Below are 19,379 nucleotides of genomic sequence, written 5' to 3'. Positions count from 1 at the left end.
ATCTTGCTGAGGCCAGAGAGCCCAGGGTAACCGGAGGAGCCCTCACGGCTGGTCTCGGTACCAGAGTAAAGGTGCACGTAATGACAGGATTCCAGGACACAGCCATCCAGCTCTAAGGCTCTCCCTCCCCGTCATTGTCAGTTAGTTACTTGCCATGTTTCCAGAGCTGCACCTTTGGCTTTACAAGCAGTGGAAAGTTGCTAACCCCCAAGGTATTATTTTTCACCCCTTGGAAGTCCCTGCAGTGTTTGGCCTACGCAGACTTTTGAAAAATCCCTCCAGCCTCCCAGCTGACTCCACCCACAAATATGTGAGTTTTCTGGCAAAACACACCTCCCATCACAGAACAGGCGGCGTTCTCTGGCTGCAGCAAGGAGAGAAGCAGAACGGAACTCTGTAGTTGCCAAGCCACAAATGTCTAGAGTTTCTACAGCTCTACACCTGCAGAGGATTCTCAAAATAGATCTGACTTCTATTAAGAGAAACCTCAGCTTTTAACATTATTTCTAAATTTCTTACTTCCCCACAATAGTTTACAATTAGGCTTTTGGGGCGACGAGCCATTGAAAGGACTGTGGGGTATTATTTGCCGTCGTAAGTCAGGGACTGGATTCAGTGGAAACTGTTTTCGTGAGTGAAGCTTCCAGCTAAGATCATTAAGCTTGTCTTGGTTTATTCTCTGGCCAGGCCCAGTCAGCGTGTGTGCCGTCTCTGACCACTCCTTGACTCTTGCAGTCCCTTGGACCCTGTGCTGTGCCCCCTCAGGCCCGCGATGCAGCTCGGTGTTGGCAGTCTTCCTCTGGCTCTCCCCCCCACCCCGCCGCCCCCGCCGCTTCAGCTCTTACTAGGAATGGGCCCATTTGGTCTTGCTTTACTTGGCAGTCATCCCCTATGGCCTGCACCCCAGGAACTCATCAGGAGGTCTTTCCTTTTCAAAATAAACACCTCATTTTGAGTTATGTGCCATCTTAAATAAGCCTGCAGTGAACTTACTGTGTTTTCTTATGGGCAGAAGTCATAGCTAACTTTGCTTTTTATGGAGATTCATCTTTTTAAGTGAAGATGAAGTAATGATGAAGTTGATGAAGGGTCGGAAGACTTGGGTTTTACAGACAGATCCGTCACTGGCTAGTATATGACCATAGGTGAGTCCCGTGTCCGTGCTACTCTCATGTCTAAAATAGGAAATACACTATATGAGTGGAAGAAGGGACCTGGGCTATCATCTAACTCAGCCCCATTTGATAGAGGAGGGCATTATAACATTTACAGACTTGAATACTGCTTTCCAAAATTACATTTTCATATTGCAAACTGAGATTACATTATTACTGTCAGTCAGTGGCATGTATCAATTTTTTCTCTTATGTTTCAGTTACCCTTAAAATGTTTTCTACTAAGCAGAGCAGAGTGAGCTTATCTATTCATACCTTTTAGACAGATTCATAGTTCTTTGTTATAGCCAAATATGTTTTATTTAAAGCATGTGGTATAGATATCAATAGTGGTTGTCCCTAGTCACTCTTATATATTTCTAATCATGATATTAAGTAAAAGAACCTGAGAATCTGCATTTCTAAGGGTTAAAAGTTCTAAGTTATTTGCGAGAGTTATTTGTCTTATTCTTAAAAAAAAAAAAGTTTCTTCTAAAAACGAGAGGGGTGGGGAGTTTAAACTGCACCCTCTCTGCCACCTTCTGGTAAGAAAGGAAAGCTCGTCTGAGGAGAATGACCAGTAAATATCAAGAGCTGCGTATTTTATTTTTTCGTGTGTTAATGCTTAGCAAGAGCATTATTTATCCTATAATTTCGTGTTAGGTGTGTATTGGGTTGCTTGTTTTTCTTATTCCTTAAGCTCATTAGAGGTGCAGCTGATCTGGGTCTCTGCTCTAAAATGTTCTTGTGTGTTGGGCTCCTCTTTAGTCTCCAAGAAACTCTCTTGGCCCACAGGTTGGAATGAGGTTAAGCTAGGAAGATGCTTTGGAAAGCAGTTCGGCAATTTCCCTCAAAGTTAAACATTTGACCCGATAATTCCACTCCTAGTTATATACCCAAGACAAATGAAAACATATGTTCACACAAAAACTTGTACCCGAATGCTCATAGCAACTTTATTTCTAACAGCCAAAAAGTGGAAACAACTTAAATATCCATCAGCTAATGGATGGATAAAGAAAATGTAGTATATCCATACAATGGGGTTTTATTTGGTCGTAAAAAGGAATGAAATATTGATACGTGCTAAAACATGGATGAATCTTTAAAAATGATGCTAAGTGAAAGAAGCCAGACACAAAAGATCACACAGTGTATGATTACATATCCATGAAATGTCTAGAGTAGGCACATCCATAGAGACCGATTAAAGGCTGCCAGTGGCGAAGAGGAGAGGAAAATGCAAGAGAATGGAGAGTAATGACTAATAGGCACGGGTGTCTTTTTGCGGTGATGAAAATGTTCTGGAATTAGATAGTACTGATGGTTGCACAACTTTATGAATACACTAAAAAAAACACCACCACCAAATTGTATACTTTGAGAGGGTGAATTTTATAGTATTTAAATTATATCTCATTAAAATCATAATCATCTATTAGCATGTAAAGTTAAAACTTACGGCACAATCATATATTTTATTTATGGGTGTATGACTATATGGCAAAAATATGCAAACATTCATGGGAAGGACATATACCAATGTCAGGATTGTTGGTACTCCTGGGAGAGAAAAGAAGAAAGCACAGTTTAGGGACAGAACTTTAGCTGTAGGTGTAATGCTCTATTGCTTAAACAAGAACTAAAGCAAATAAGGCAAACTGCTTTCTAGAAAGTCTAAACTTACTAGTGATATAGATTTAAGCCCTATACCTCTGTCATTTCTGAGTTCCCCATTGATAGGAGAGGTTGGGGGAATAAGTAGGTAGAAGGTACAAAGCTGAGTGCACACAGTGTGTGTACAAGCAGATGGTGGGAAGCAAGGGTCTAAGCAGGCAGCAGCAGGGTGCTTGGTGCTCCATGAGATGAATAGGGAGAAGGTAAGCCATTCATACCTAAGAGATGCTGGTCAGTTTCAGAAGAAACATATTACATAAATTTAAAAGTATCTTCTTAATCCAGAGAATTTTTTAGGCTTAAGATGCTGTGAAATATACCGAGAGTTTTGTTGATGTCTAAGTGAATTATTAGCTTTCTTTACTGGCTTTAATGATTTCCCTTACAGGGGAGGACTTTGAGAAAATTTTTGTGGTGCAATAAGATTATATGCTTAAATTCCTGAACACAGCCTCATGTGTCTGACAATTATTTTCCCCCGACAACTACTGGTTGACATTATGCAGTGTGGAACTCAGTCGCAGTGATTTAACATCTTTAAGTCACAAATCCCTTTGACCACCCCCCACGCCCCGCAAAAAACTCTCTCTCCAGAAAAATACATTTACCCACAACATTTTCCATATAAGTTTCAGAATACTTAAAGTGAAAACCTGAGGATAATCTGCTTCCTCTTGTTTTATGAACCGAACATTTTAGTGCTTTTGACCATATTCTAAATTAAAGCTAATTTACTTTGCTTCATCTCTAGTTTTTGAAATGTATCCCCTATTCTGTACTATGTTTATCTCTTATTTACACCATATACAATCCTTGAAATAGCTAATTTTTTTATAGTATGTTTAAATGCTCTTCTCAAAAAGCCTATCCCCCCTCCCTTGTTTTTCCTACGTCTGCCTATGATAAAGACATTTTCTCACCATTCTCCTCTCTGAACCCTATATTCAATCAATCAATCAATCACAGATGGCTGGAAATTCCATCCATCTTTCCATCCATTTAGCAAGCATTCGCTAAGCATCTACTAAGCCCAATCTGGTTCCTTAGTGTACAGAGATGAATAAAATCTTGTTTTTCCAGATATATAGACAAGGAAACTATGATACAGCAAATGCAAAATATAAGTTTTTATGAAGCCACATGGAGGAGAGAATAGTTAAGGCTCCCAAAGGATCGGAGAAGGTTGACAGAAGAGATGACACTATAACCAGGCCACTTGGAACAAAAAGGAAGGCCATTTTTGTTGAAACAACGTATGTGCGAAAGCACAGAAACATGAGAGCTCCTGGCTTATTTGCAAAACCATAAGCAGATCCACGTGACTTAAAGCAGAGGGTGTGAGGGAGGTGGGAAGAGGTGGGTTTGGAAGTACACATTGGGACCAGATTGTGAAGGGCTTTTAATGCCACGCTAAAACCCTTGGACTTCCTTTAATTGGAGGCGGGGAGGCAAAAATTTTTTGGTTTTATTCTTTGGCTCTGCTGCACGGCACGTGGGATCTTAGTTCCCTGGCCAGGGATCAAATCCGCACCCCCTGCATTGGAAGCGCGGAGTCTTAACCACTGGATCGCCAAGGAAGTCCCAAGAAATGTTTTAAGTAGAGTGATGGTATGACCCAATCTGTGTTTAAAGAGAACGTTCTGTCTACAGTATGGATGTGAAGTTGGGGGGAAAAGAAACTGCAGAAAGCCATAAATTAAGCTCAGTGAAATCGCATCGCTGGTCATTGATTGGATTGTGGAGCCAGGCACTCAAGGTATTAAATTAGGATTCCGTGCCTCTGGAGAGCTTATCCAAGAGAGAGCAGGCGTATCAAGCAGTTAGCAATGGATGTGTCATTAATTGAGGATCTGGGACACAGTCGTCCCCAGGCTAGGGCTGGGACGTTGGCACAGAGGTAAGTCAAACATGGAGAGAAACTACATTGCAAAGAGCTAAGGATTATATGCTGACAGGCAGCATCTCAGTAAGAAACATATTAAAAAACTATCAACACTCATCACCCCAGATAACAATAACTTGAGTACCTAATATGTGTCTGCTTGAATAGGCTATGAGGTGGATATTATCTTTGTGTTGCTAAAGAGTAAACATGCTCAGGGATGTGCAATTACTGTTTTTTTAAAGATTTTTTTGTTTTTTGATGTGGACCATTTTCAAAGTCTTTATTGAATTTGTTACAATATTGCTTCTGTTTTATGTTTTGGTTTTTGGGCCACGAGGCATGTGAGATCTTAGCTCCCCGACCAGGGATCAAACCCGCCCCCCTGCATTGGAAGGCGAAGCCTTAGCCACTGACCGCCAGCGAAGTCCCTACGTGCAGTTACTTACCTGTGTGTATATATGTAATGAGTGTGGCAGCTAAGATTTAATCCCAAGTCTGTGTGACTCCAAGGGAACTGGAGGGAGAAGGAGGCTCTGGGCTTGAGACAGCAGAATGGGCACCCAGGTGGTCTAATCAGAGAGGAGAGTGTCAAAGCAGAGGTCTGAGGCAGGACTTAGGAAGTGCTGCAGCTTAGGGACAAGGTGTCAGAGGCTCAGGTATGAGCAGCAGCCAGTGCCCACTGGAGAACTGTCCCATGGTGGGAGGTCTAGGATCCAGGCAGAGTCCACGGAGAGGCTGGCCTCTCGCCAGCGTGTTAGGCCAGAGGTCTACCTGAGTGTCCCCCCTCTGTCCCCAGGAGGACTGAGGCCCCACCTTGATGCATGCCTCGCCCATCACTGCAGTAGCAGGAAAGGAACATGGCGAGTCATGCACCATGCGGTGGTGACTCCCCACTGCCTCACCTAACCCTTGATATACTTGCCCCAGACCTCTTTGTACTCATACTTGGATTATGTAAAGCAATTGTCTGTTCTTTGAAGATCCACTGAAGATTCTGAATGCTCCTAGGAACATGATTTTCTTCTCCTTTGATCCATCTCAATTTCCTAGTTGGAGGAAACGTGAATCTCTACACAGTCAAGAAGTAGAAGGAAATGCTGGCATAAGGTAGCTAGATGTGCAGAATGAAAAACAGAAAGGGCTATTCAAGCACCTACCAAATTTCATACTTACTGCAAAAAAACCATGTGCTTGGGCTTCTGTTTCTGCAGAGACTGAGTCCCGCCTTCTCTTGAAGCATTCAGACCACAGCTCTCGTGGGCCAGTCCTGTCATCAGCGACACTTCTTTCCTCCCCAAATATCTATTCCCCACTCGTGTCGTCAGTCCCACCAATATGTTTCTCTGCCCTGAAAACTTAACGGACACCCAGCCCTGTGTTAACCTTCACCCCTTCACATTGTAAAAACAGCTGACCCACAAGGCCTTTTATCATGTAATTTCACGTTGTGTCCATTTATTCTCTGTCCTCCAAATAACCATGCACCTTTCTTCTATGCGCCATCAACAGACCAGTGGAGAAACCGAGTTTCAAACTGTAGGTTCCATGGAGCCTTGTCAGGGACCCCAAACTTACCTTTCAACACTACCTACCCTCTCCCACAGCATAGAGTACAACTAAGAGACCTCCACGTTTCTGCAGTTTTGTGAATTGGACTTCCTTATATATACATAAAAAAAGAAGGTTAAGAATCGGCTCGCTACTGTTTGAAAGCCACTGGTTGGAACACTAGAATAGGGCTTATGACTCCCAAACTAATATATAAGCTCTCTGCCATGATAGCTTTTACCCCCATGGTTTTTTCATTACCACAGTTCTGATATGAAGACGCATTAAGCCCACCTAAACTGTAATGACTCGGTCCTGGGGGAGCCTGCTGGATGCTGACCCCGTAGGCAGGGTTCCTCCTGGGCTCCTCCTCTTTGCTTTCCAACTTCAGGTCTTCTCTTGGTGATCTTCTGAAGCGTAGGTTTCTAACGTGACAAGTTGCTTCACTCCCCCGGGTCTCCGAGTGGTGCCTGGGGTGGGCCCTGTGTCCTCTTGGCTCCTCAGATGCTGTCGGAGCGGAAGCCAGGGTGGTCAGTGCTGAGCTCCCCAGACCTGTCTGAGATCTGCTAGGGAGCAGTTGGGGAGCTTTCCTTTAAAGGCCGTAAGAGGCAATGCCTCAAACCAATCGTATCTGCTTATCTTGTTAGAAAGGCCCTACTTGCTCTCTGCCCCCCAGGGGTCTCAACTTTAGGTCTTTTATGCTCTGAGATCCCCTGGACATGGATGGAGAGCTCAGGATAGCTGTGGACTCTGGAGGAATCCTTCTCGTGTTAAACACACAGAACCATCAGAAGCCCTCGGATGACTTGTTTATCCACGTTCACTCCTCTGCCCTAATTGCACCTTCCTAGAGAGAGAGCAGGGTGCACAGGACCCACAGAAGGTGGGGACTTGAGGAGAGGAAATTTAGTTGGAATTCAACCTCCAGAAATTTTAAAAAGCTTCTCGGTACAGCCTGAAAAAGGCATTCAGGAACTATTGATGTTAGAAAAAGAGTCACTGTCAGGAGAACACCCCACATTAGGGTGCGATAACAGAGGACCGGAATAGAATTTCAGCATCTTTAGTAACATCCCAATTTAGGAGCCCCTCTGTTTCTTCTTATTTTTCATTCATTTATTCCCGCCAGTTATGTATTTGATAATTGAATACCCATGTGTTCATTTTCATGACTGACAGACAATCTGCTCAAGCCATTTTATTACCATGGGTAGTGTCAGTTCAGGCCTGGACATCACCTCCGACCCCACCCCACCCTGAGAGAGTCTGATTTAATTTGTCCGCGGTATGGCCTGAGAATCAAGGTTTTTTAAAGCTCCCAAGAAAATTCTAATGTGTAGCCAAGGTTAAGGTTAAGAGCCAGTGCTTTAGCCAGTAACTGGGGCCAAAGTGTCTCCTGGAACTTATCTCAAATGTTATCTCAAAATGAGAGACTCTTCCTCAGGAAACAGTGGGTAACAAGGAGTGAACCAGAAACTGGGGTTAAATGGCAGAGCCGGGGCCATGCTCTGGGCTCATTCTGAAGGTGGAATAGGCGTGTCAGCATGTTCAAAGGTCCACAAAGGAGCAATCAGCTTCAGTGTCAGAGGGGGTCATGGAAGAGTGGCCTTAAGGTGGCTCTTTAAGAATTAGTAGAAACTTTCCAAGTGATAAAAGAGAATAGCAACTAAGTCCCTAGTGGAGAGAAGGCACGTAGAAAATCTTAGCGATTACCCACAGTGAGGTGAGAACGGTGAGGTTCCCGGGGCCGGAGGATGAGCTGTTGTGAGCAGTGGTACCCGTACATTGAAGGGCTTTTGTGCTTTTCTTCTCCAAGAAGTGTCAAAGCTATGGAGCTAGGAAAACCGAATCTTACTCCCCGTCACTCCTAAGGAGAGAGGAACTGCTCAACAGGGTAAGTGGGGCAGCTCAGAGACACAAGAGAAGCGTCAGTGCCTTGAGGGAGGAGGAAAGGGAGTCTTGGGGAGTCAACCAAACCTTGAGAGATCACCCCGGGAGCTCCACTGACAGCAGCCCACACGTAGTTCCCAGGGTTTGCTGGTGGCCGCAGCAAGATCATCTTGTAGGTCATGGTGTATGACTTCCAAACAAGCCATACATTGAATGTAGCTTTTAAGGAACGTATCAAAGCTCTTTGTCGATCCACATCCCAACGTTACACTGATAGATTACCAAAATTGATGTTGATCAGGAAGGGCCTCCGAATGTCCCAAGATTATCCCCATTTGAGCTGCTGTTGAGGAATTCCCTGTGCTGGGGTCAGTGGTTGTCACCACTTGTAAACTCCAGCATGCATCCCTGCGCTTGATTTGCACCAGCTTTGGCTTTGAGTCTTGTTCTTCAGGGAACCACTGGAGGTTTTCGGTTTTCAGGTAATATATAGAATAACTCTCAGGGGTCCTTTCTAGCCTGTAAACGAGACCCCAGAGGACACTATCCAGCAGTGAACTGTGTAGTGCTTGTGAGATACGACTGTTGGAGTTAAAGAGAACTGCTCAGTCCCAAGCCAAGCAGGAGTCCAGGGTTGCTGAGAGGTCAGGGCTGACCACACCAGGAAGAGGACTTGCTGGCACCCTTCCTCTACGGCAAAATAAACACGTTTTAAAGACCTTTGAGGAAAGACTCTGGATTATGGAATTGGGGCTCGATGCTATGACCCAGATTGTTTCTAAGGTCCTCAGATCAAATTACTTGGGGACCTGATTATGCCCATCTGTTAACATAATTCTACTAAAGAGGAAGTACTCCCGTAGCTATTCAAGAGAATTCTGTGAATGGTAAAAGCCAGAGCCTTATATCTGGAGGAAGTTCTGGATACAGCCTCATTGAAGGATAATCCTTTATATCCAAAAAACATAGTTACATATCTATTGCCAAAAGAACAAAAGGGTATGCAGTTAACTCAAAAGAGGGAAATGCCTTGCAAAATGTACTGCATTGTGAAGACTGACCCACCAGTCAAGAAGGGTATGTACCTTTTGTGCTAGTAGCTTTGAGATATTCTCTTCGACACTGAAACTGTGAACTCTTGTTCATTTGTTTCATCGATTAGTAACGATTCCCTTTGTGCTTTGCCTACACTGTGTTCAGTTTGCCTCTAATCTTATAAACTGGCAACATCATTTCTTCCCATGCCCTGGAGGTGACTAGTGGTAGCTTAAATGTTCAGTTTTCATCTGTGAAAAAAAGACAGTATGAGTGTTGAGTAGCTGGAGGAAACAAACCAATGAACAAAACATACAAGTGTAATATATGTGATACATTGATAGAAAAAGCTAGCATTTTAGAGCAGTCTGAAGAGGCCAAGGATTTTATAGTATAGAATATTTCATGAGCCCTTCAAGGGTGAAGGAAATTTGTCTTTAAACAGTGACGATTTTAAAGACACCCCAGAGGTGCAGACTTTTTGCAACACGTGTTTTTCACAGCACCTCCAGATCTGAACTTTTTTCCCATAACATTTGCCTTTCAAAAACGATTTCAGCATTGTGGAAACAGAACGTTGAATATTTCAGAGCTGTAAGTCTTGGGGGAAATAGCCTGTCTTTGAGGTTAGATAAATAAGTTTAAACTATTTCTGACATTTTATGGCTGTTTCAACAGAGCAAACATTTGTAGGTTTGAAAGACCATAAAGAATTCCATTTGAGTTTCCTCTGGCCTCTGCGGTTCTTTGAAAACATTCACAGGTGCAATAATGCTCTAGGTGTTGAGTTGCAGGATCAGCTCCTTTCCTCAGCACTGGAGACCTTTGTCCCCCCCTTTACATCTAAAAAGTTGCCAAGTTTAGTTTTGTTTTCTGAAATTCCTTATCTGTGTAGAACATTACTATCTGTGTAAGCTCAGTATCATACCCTTGCCATGTGGAGGTTTAGGTTTAAATTGTCTCTGGCCCCTGTCAGTTCCAGAAGGGTTTGGAGATTCCAAAGCCTTCTGGAAGTGACTTCGGAGAGTTCTTGGGGGGCTTACACTGCCCTGGACCCTCTGCTTCTCACTCTCTCTTGCACCGACCTGGTATGGTCTCTCTTTTGCCCTCCATCAACCAAGGATGAAAAACTCACTTCCTTGACTGGTTTCTGCTCATAGGAGGACATCCATTAATACCAAGCATTTGGCAAGGTTTTCAAGCAAGGCCGAAGATGCAGGGGTCATGGCAATGGCATGTCATTACTCAGCCCTTCTTCTCCCTGTTCTCCTTCACCCTCAGCCTTCTTGTCCTCACCCCTAACCTCCTGGGATTGCCATAGGAACTTTAGATTCTTCTCTCCCTCTTACGCAACCCCTGCCTACAAGTGCACGCATCTAAACCTTGCAAGATATTCTGAAGGAGAAGCATCACCCTCTTTAGAAGACAACCAGAGGGACTTCCCTGGCGGTCCAGTGGTTAAGAATCCGCCTTCCAATGCAGGGGACATGGGTTCGATCCCTGGTCGGGGAACTAAGATCTCACGTGCTGCGGGGCAGCTAAGCCCGTGCGCCACAACTACTGAGCCCGTACGCCTAAGCTAGAGAGAAGCCTGTGTGCCGCCACGAAGAGCCTGCGCACTGCAGCTAAGACCCCGTGCGGCCAAAAAGTAAAAATAAATAAATTTTAAAAATAAATATTTTTTAAAAAATGAAATGAAAGAGCTCTAAAGCTTAAAAAAAAGAAAGAAAAAAGAAAACCAGAGTTATATACTGTAGATCAGAACAATTTCTCCGACCTGTAGTTTGTTCCATTCAGTTTATTTCAACACTTCTGCTGTGTGTAATGCACTGCTCTGGGGTTCCTGAGGTCAATCTGCATGTCTCAGCCCTGAGGAAACTCACTGGCTGATGGTTGCCTGAGGCCTCATACGAAGTGAGAGGCCCATAGAGTGTGTCTCCTTAGATTGCTGAAAAAAGAGGCCGACTCCAGAGAGGAGTCTTACCCTCCTTGTACTCTGCTGAAAGCCTAGCGGTGGGAGAAGCTGATGTTCAGCATTCCAGCAAAGCTAGGACCCCAGCACCTAGAGGAGTGCGGGCACATAGTAGGCACTTCCAGAGCATTCAGTGGATGTGATGGATTCTTGTCTGCCTAAAGGTGTAGGCGATTGTTGGTGGGGGGACAGTCTGAGTGGCAGATGTGTCGTCTCCTACACCAAGTGATGTAAGCACAGGCACGGGAGACTGAAAGCAACTAGGAAGTCATAGAGAATCAGAATAACTAGTGACCAAAATGGACTCCAAAAAGATCATGCTGGGAGGTTTCACTTTTTTAAAACATTTCCGCTGAACGGTAAGTTCTGCTGAGATGAACCGCAGAATTCCTGAGCACAGCGTTCACACCACCATCCTCACCAGCCCCTGCCCTGCATTTCAGAACGACTGAGGTGGGGTGCCTTCAGGGAGCACCCTGAAACGGGAGCTCATTCCCCTCGTGGAATCATCTGCAGCTCAGACTTCGGGTCGGCTGAACTGCAGAGGCTCTGGAGGTTGTCAGGAGCCCTGCGTAGCCGGAGGAGCCTGGTCACTCCGAGCTGGTGCGGCCAGAGCAGGATGGCACTGCAGGAATTGAGACTGCGCCCCCTAGATGCTCGAAGGTGACGTCCTTCCCTTAGGGTCTCAGCCAGCCAGGGGTGTGAATACAGCAGAACCTGTTTCCTAAGGCCTTGAGGACGGGTGAGCCCTGTGACAGGCAACAACCCCAAAGTCAAGTCCTCCTCTACAGCTGCCTTAGCTTAGGCTGTTATACCAAAATACCATAGACTGGGTGGCTAAAACAACAGACATTTATTTCTCCCAGTGTTGGAGGCTGGGAAGTCCAAGGTCAAGGTGCTGGAAGGCTCGGTGTCTGGTGAGAACTCCTCCTGGCTACAGACAGCCATCTTCTCAGTGTTTCCTCACATGATGGAAAGAGAGAGAGATCTCCACTATCTTCCTTTTTTTTTTTTTTTTATAAGGGTACTCATCCCATCATGGGACATGCACCCTCATGAACTCATCTAAAGCTCATTACCTTCCCAAAGCCCCGTTTCCAAATGCCACCCTATGGGCGGTTAGGGCTTCAACAGATGAATTTGGTGGTGGAGGTGGGAGGAATGAAGCATGAACATCCAGTCCATAACAAGAGCCTTGAGCGCTTTTTTTTTTTATTATTATTATTGGAGTATAATTGCTTTACAATGTTGTGTTAGTTTCTGCTGTACGCTGAAGTGAATCAGCTATATGTATACATCTCTCCCCTCCCTCTTGGACCTCCCTCCCACAGCCGCCCCCATCCCACCCATGTAGGTCATCACAGAGCTCCGAGCTGAGCTCCCTGTGCTATATAGCAAGTTCCCACTAGCTATCTGTTTTACACATGGTAGTGTATATATGTCAGTCCTAATCTCCTAATTCATCTCCCCCTCCCCTTCCCCCCTCGTGTCCGCATGTCCGTTCTCTCTGTCTGCATCTCTATTCCTGCCCTAAAAATAGGTTCATCGGTACCATTTTTCTAGATTCCACATATATGCGTTAATATACGATATTTGTTTTTCTCTTTCTGACTTACTTCACCCTGTACGACAGACTCTAGGTCCATCCACGTCTCTACAAATGACCCAGTTTTGCTCAACATCACTAATTATTAGAGAAATGCAAATCAAAACTACAATGAGGTATCACCTCACACCGGTCAGAATGGCCATCGCCAAAAAGAGCCTTGAATGCTTTCAATTCAACACACTCTTCTGAGCACCTCCTACACGCCCAGCTGACAGCAAGGAGCTCCCAGAAAGTTGCGATACTGACCATGACATAACGTGGTCAATGCGATAGTGTGTGCACGAATACAACGCTGTAGGAACTGGGAGGAGACAGGCAGCTCAGTGTGGGAGGTCCCAGGAGGTGTGACCAGACCCATGAAGATGAAAAGGTAGGAACATTCCAGAGTGAAGAGCATGAGTAGGACAGCTGGCATGCAAGGGCAGGCTTGCTGCAGGACACGGAATTGGCTACAGTCTGAGGTCTGTGCAAGGAGAGACCTGACAGGAGGGTTGGAAAGTCAGGCTAGGAGTGTGGCTGGAGCTAAGTGATGTGGAACTGACAATGCCAGGGCCACGAGCTTCTGAAGGCTGTCAGGGCCCAGCACTTTGCTCCCTCTGACTTTGCATGAAGAATTGTTGGCCCAGGAGTGGGATTGCTGGATCATACAGTAGTTCTGTAATTAGTTTTTTAAGGAACCTCCATACTGTTTTCCATAATGGTTGTCCCAACTTACATTCCCACCAATGGTGTAGGAGGTACTCAATACTCTATAATGACCTATTTGGGAAAAGAATCTAAAGAAGAGTGGATATACATATATGTATAAAGAAGAGTGGATATACATATATGTATAACTGTTTCACGCTGCTGTACACCTGAAACTAACAGAACGTTGTAAATCAACTATCCTCCAGTAAAAAATTTAAAAAAAAACAAGAATTGTTGGGAAGTGGGGAATCCAGCTAAGAGGTTGCTTCAGTAACTAAGGCAGGAACTCTGGCCCTGAGCCACAGCACTGACCGTGAGAATGGAGAAGAAGAGATGATCCAGGAACATCCTAAGTTAGAAGTGATTTTTTTTTTCTAACTTGGTGGCAAATGAAACATGGAGGATGCAGAGGCGAGATACGGGCGTGGCTCTGAGGCTTCGAGGTGGGGAGGTTGGATAGATGCGGTGCTGAAATGATGATGCGGAACAAGCCTACAGGGAGCTAAGAGGAGAGGGAGAACGAGTTTGCTGTGGGACTTACTGCGTTTGAGGCACCTTTGGGACTCGCGGATGGGAGACGTCCAGGAACTGTTGGTGTTGAACTCGAGGGATGGGTTCAGGTTGGACAGGCAGACGTGGGCATTGTCAGCATAGGAATGATCACTGTGTTCTTCAAAGCTGATGCACTCGGCCAGGTCGGCTGTGTAGAGTGAGGAGGAGGAGGTCGGGCCACATTCTGCTGTGGTCTCGTCCTCCTCACCGCAGACTTCTTATCTCCGGCATTTTCTTTTGGAATACGATGATGCCAGTTTGTTCCCAGAAGTGCGTGCTGCTGTGGCCATTTGGCCATCTGGGTTGTTTTCATACCTACGTTTTTAGTCCAGACGCCCATGGTTACAAGTGTCAGAGACCCACCTCGAACTGGCTCAAGAAAAATAGAGAAGTTACTGGCTCTGGAAACTGAAAAGTCCTAGGGTGCAGCTAACTTTGGACACATCTAGATTCAGGAACATAAATGATTTCATCAAGAATCTGCCTCTCTCTGGCTCTCAGCATTTTTTTTTTCTGTTTTTTTTTTTTTTGAGATGATAGAGGCAGATCACGTAGCACCATATAAGCCATCGTAAGCACTCTGTTTTTTATTCTGAATGAGATGGAAGCCATTGGAGGAATGACATGATCTGACTTATGTTTTAGGAGAAACACTCTGGCTACCATGTTGAAAATAGACTAGGGAATCAAAGAGTGAAAGGAAGGCCAGTGTGGGAGCAGTGAGAACGGTTAGGAAGATTTTGCAAATTCCAGGTGAGTGAAGCCACCTTTAGACAGCCTGACCTTGACTCCACTCCCCGCTCCAGCTACTGCCTCATTCCTCAATTTCCATCATAGCAAAACGCCTCGAGTAGTTTGTACAGTCTCCAATTTCATCTCCCCTCATCCTCTCGTGAACTCACTCCAGCCAAGTTTATCCACACCACTCAACCTTCAGAGCTGTCGTCAAGGTTACCAACAGGCCCACCATGTAAGTCTGTGCATTGCCAATTCAGTGGTCAATCCTCAGACCTTTTACTTGGCCCTTTGACAGTGACTGCATTTGACAGTAGCTATTCCCTCCCTCCTTCGTGAAATACTTTCTCATCAGCTTCTGGGAAACCACGCTCCCAGTTCTACACCCACCGTATCGCCTGTTCCTTTTCAGCCTCTTCCACTGGCTTTGCCTCACATCTCTGGTCTCTAAGTTAAGGTACCTCAGGACTAGTCCTCAGACGTTTTCTGCTCTCTAGCTGTATTCACTCCCTCATCGATCTCATTCATGCTCAAGGATTCAGATGTCATCTGTATGCTGACAACTCCTAGATTTGTATTTCCAGCCCAGACCTTTCCTCTAAGCCTAGGTGAATAGATCCAAGTGCCTGTTCAGCATCCCCCAGTGAATATCAGATGTTTCAAACCTAACTTATCCAAAACTGAATGCCTGAGTTTTGCTCCCAAAATTGCTTCTTCATGGAGTTTTTCTCTGAGTCTCAGAGAATGGCAGTGCCTTTATTTCAGTTGCGTGAGCCTAAAATCTTGACATCATTTTTGACCTGCATTTCTCTCTGACATAACCCTCTATCCATCAATCCCCCATTCCCCAGAGAAATCCTTCAAAATATATCCACCTTCAAAATATATCCAGAATCTGAACATTTCTCACCACTTCAGTTGCTACCAAGCTGCTCCAACCCACCATCATCTCTAGGCTGGATTGTAATCACAGCCTCCTCACTGGTCTCCCTCTCTGCCCTTGCCCCCTACAATCTACTCTCAACGTAGCAGTCAAAGTAATCCTTTAAAATCAAAATCACACAACTCTTCAAAGCCTTTAGAGTAAAAACCAGAGCCTTACAATGACCTGTAAGGCTCTCTATGATCTGAGCCCCCACCCATTTCTCTGACCTTGCTCACATCCCTGTAGCCACAGTGTTCTTTTATCTTTTTCCAAAATAAGAGAAGCATGCCCTGGAGTCTAGTCTGATGAAGCCTAGGGGACTGCTTCTCAGAACAGTGCTTTCAGATGCAGACTATATATTATAAAGAAAACCAATTATAATCAAAATACAGATATCACAATATTAATAAAGCAAGTATGCGATCTAATAATGTTTCTTTACTAATGCATTCAATTGAAAAGCTAACATTCATCCAATAAATACCATAGTTTTGAAGTAGTGATGGTATAAAAGATATTGTGAGATATCTGTAAGAATTATAATGTGATATGAAAATATCTGTGATTTCCGTTGGCTTCAGCATCCAAGGTACTGCTACCTTGGTTTGTTGCTTATGTTCACAGTTGATGGAAATGCTAAATCTCAGCTGGAGTAAGTGGAAAGGTCACAAACCCCTGAATTCCGTCTATGGACCTACATGAGGTTCAGGGACCCCATGGTAAGAACCCTGCTTCAGGGCTGAAGCGTGAGCTGTTCTCTCTGCCTGGAGTGCTCTTCCCCGAGAACCCCGTGTGGCTTGTTTTACCTTGCTGAAGGGCTTTAGAACACCTCTTTTCAATTTAGAATTGACAGCACTGTTGCTTGCATGCTTCTTATGATAGAGGCATAATGAATAAGCCCATACATGTGAAGTGCTTCAGGGTCTCTCACTGCAAGAGGTTTTATAATTTGAGAAAACGCCCCTTAATTGGGACTAGTTGCAGGAGATAAATCTGAATATCCTTAAATTGTAAAATATTTTCAAACTTAGTGTTGCTTTAAAAAATGTTCAGTTACTCAAGAGAGAATGACTTAGCAGAGGCCTTAAAGGAATTCCTTTAATTAATAACAATTTTAATTCACATATATGGAGGCTAGTTAAGTGTTTAAAGGGACTTCTGAAATGTTTTACATTTTTCGCCTCAAAATATTTACGGAGGTTATTTTCCTCCCAGCTAATACCACCCTTTTCTAAATTACCACAGATTCCAAAATAATAGTGTCTGAATTTATGAAGATTTTTAATAATAGAGTCAGCATTTTATCTTTGCCATTTGGAAGAGAACGCTGGCGTGAATAACCAGGAAGTCATGCTGACGTATATTTGGGATATAATTTTCTTCTAATAGGTCCATTCCCTAGTTCACTCATTCATGCATTCAGCAAATATTCATTTGTCTACCCTTTGCCAGGCGCTATCCTCACGATCTACTGGAGAGGTGAGAGATTAATGCAGTCATAATGCTCAAGAAGAGTGCTGGTCATAGGAGGTACATAATAAAAGTGAGTTGAATAAATATATAAAGTGACAGGTGGGTGGATGGATGAACGGATGAATTTATCTCTCACATATCCTTCAGCTGAAAGGAATCCCAAGAGAAATTTAACCTAGTCTCTCATCTTTACCCTTGACATTTTTGAGCAGTATGGTCTGAGGCTTTCAGGAAACCGCAGATTTACTTCTGTGGTCTTCAGGCAAAAAAGAGGGAGACCTGATTTGCTCTTCCTAATGTTACCCTTTGAAATAAAAATAAAGTGTGTAAAAGAGATACCAAGTATAGTCAGCACTGGGAGCAGAGATGCTGGTTGGGATCTACCTAGATGGGCCAGGAGGAATTTCTGCTCATTAGAGCTCTGACTCAGAATGCTGAGGTTAGGCGGTAAAAACGGCATTGAACTAGCACTCAAGAAGCACAAGAGAGCATCCACTGCATCACCAAGGTCAGTCTTAGGTAGTGTATGTGCTGTGTCCCCAAGAAAATCTAGAAAAGCAAGATGATCCATTGGTTGTTCAGTGACATGTTTTTCATTCTCCACATCTGTGTGATTTTCCAGGTTTCCTCGTGAAATTAACTTCTAGTTGCATGGGATATCTTTTTGCATCCCTTCACTTTCAGTCTGTGTGTATCCTTACATCTAAAGGGAGTCTCTTGTAGGCAGCATGTGGATGGGTCTTGGTTTTTCATCCATTCAACCCCTCTGTGTCTCTGTGTTGGCTTCTATAGAGATGAAGCAACAACCTTTTCCAGTTTTGAAGGAGTAGCCTCATGCAGGAGATGAACCTTGTCATTCAGCTCTGCCTCAGCTCCTGTTTGTCTCTCTAACCTTTGTGCTTGTCCAAGCAGCCTACTATAGTAAGTCCCCTGCATATGAACGAGTTCCGTTCCAAGAGCGCGTTCGTAAGTTTAATTCGTTGGCCAGTCCAACAGAGTTGGCCTGGGTACCCAACTAAGACAATCGGCTATATAGTACTGTACTGTAATAGGTTTATCATGCTTTTCACACAAATAATACATAAAAGACAAATGCAAAAAATAAAGAAAACATTTTTAATCTTACAGTACATTACCTTGAAAAGTACCAGGTATATCACTGCTGCTTTTACACTTGCTTCCAGACATCCTGGGCCTGAAATAAAGATGCTGTACTACTGTCCTCTATACAGTACTGTACAGTAAAGTACACAAAGGCACGACCACTTGTAGAAGATGCATGCGATGTGACAATGTACTCTAGACACGTGAACTAACTTACATGATGGGACACGCGAACGCACGTTTGCATCTTGGAAAGTTTGCAACTTGAAGGTTTGTATGTAGGGGACTTACTGTATGTACTTAATAACTCCTCATAGTTGAGGATGTGCTAAGACCTGTCAGTGTCTCAAACGGGAGGCTCTCAGAACCTAGATTCAGGCTGACTGCAAGCTGCAAGACCCTCAGGATCAGTTTTTCCTTTAAGTATGTAGATATATACAGTCCTGTGGGACTGTTAAGTGTAACCCCTGATGCCCACCAGCGTCGGAAGATTTGGAGGGGTCCCCTGGGTGGCAGCTGCTGAAATCAGGGCTCCAAATGAGTGTGTAAGTTCCTTTTCTGGGTGATAGTGGTGAGCTGGCGCGAGGCGGAGGGAGAGTGCCAAGGGGTGCTACGTTCTACAGCCTACATTCCTTGAAAGCAGCTCTATAGGCCACTAAATGTGAGCCAGACCTGAAGCCAGCCCCTCAGGCCAAAGCTCCAGGACAAGCAAAGAGACCTCCTTCGTAGAAAGACTGGGGGTGTGTTTCAGTCCGTTGTCTGTGCAGTGCCCTGGCGGTGATAGCCTGCCAAGAACTACCTCTCTGATTGCCACAGTCCTGTGGGACCCAGGAATGCAAGCCGCCACCCCCCACCTCCTCCCTACCCTCCCACCCCTCCATCCCACCGCTAACCCTACACCCACCCCTTCCAACCCTGGCCAACAGAGCCACCAGATCAAGGAGCATCCCTTGGGTGGCAGCCACAAAAACCAGGGTACCAGATACAAATGAACTTACTTACAAAACAGAAACAGAGTCACAGACTTAGAGAATGAACTTATGGTTAGCCTGGGGAAAGCGTGGTTGGGGGGGAGGGATAGATGGGGAGTTTGGGATTGACATGTGCACACTTCTATATTTAAAATGGAC

At 44.5% G+C, this 19,379-nt stretch overlaps 1 protein-coding gene across 1 annotated transcript in view; it reads left to right on the top strand.

Annotated features, from left to right (window-relative positions):
* ADAMTSL3 (ADAMTS like 3) overlaps positions 1-19,379 on the top strand; it is a 358,752-nt gene that overhangs the window by 313,876 nt on the left and 25,497 nt on the right.

Source organism: Neophocaena asiaeorientalis, unplaced genomic scaffold (genome assembly GCF_003031525.2).
Source record: "Neophocaena asiaeorientalis asiaeorientalis breed wild unplaced genomic scaffold, Neophocaena_asiaeorientalis_V1.1 scaffold155, whole genome shotgun sequence".
NCBI classification, from domain to species: domain Eukaryota; kingdom Metazoa; phylum Chordata; class Mammalia; order Artiodactyla; family Phocoenidae; genus Neophocaena; species Neophocaena asiaeorientalis.
Note: the sequence above shows the minus strand (reverse complement) of the source record. Positions and strands in the feature narration are given on the sequence as shown.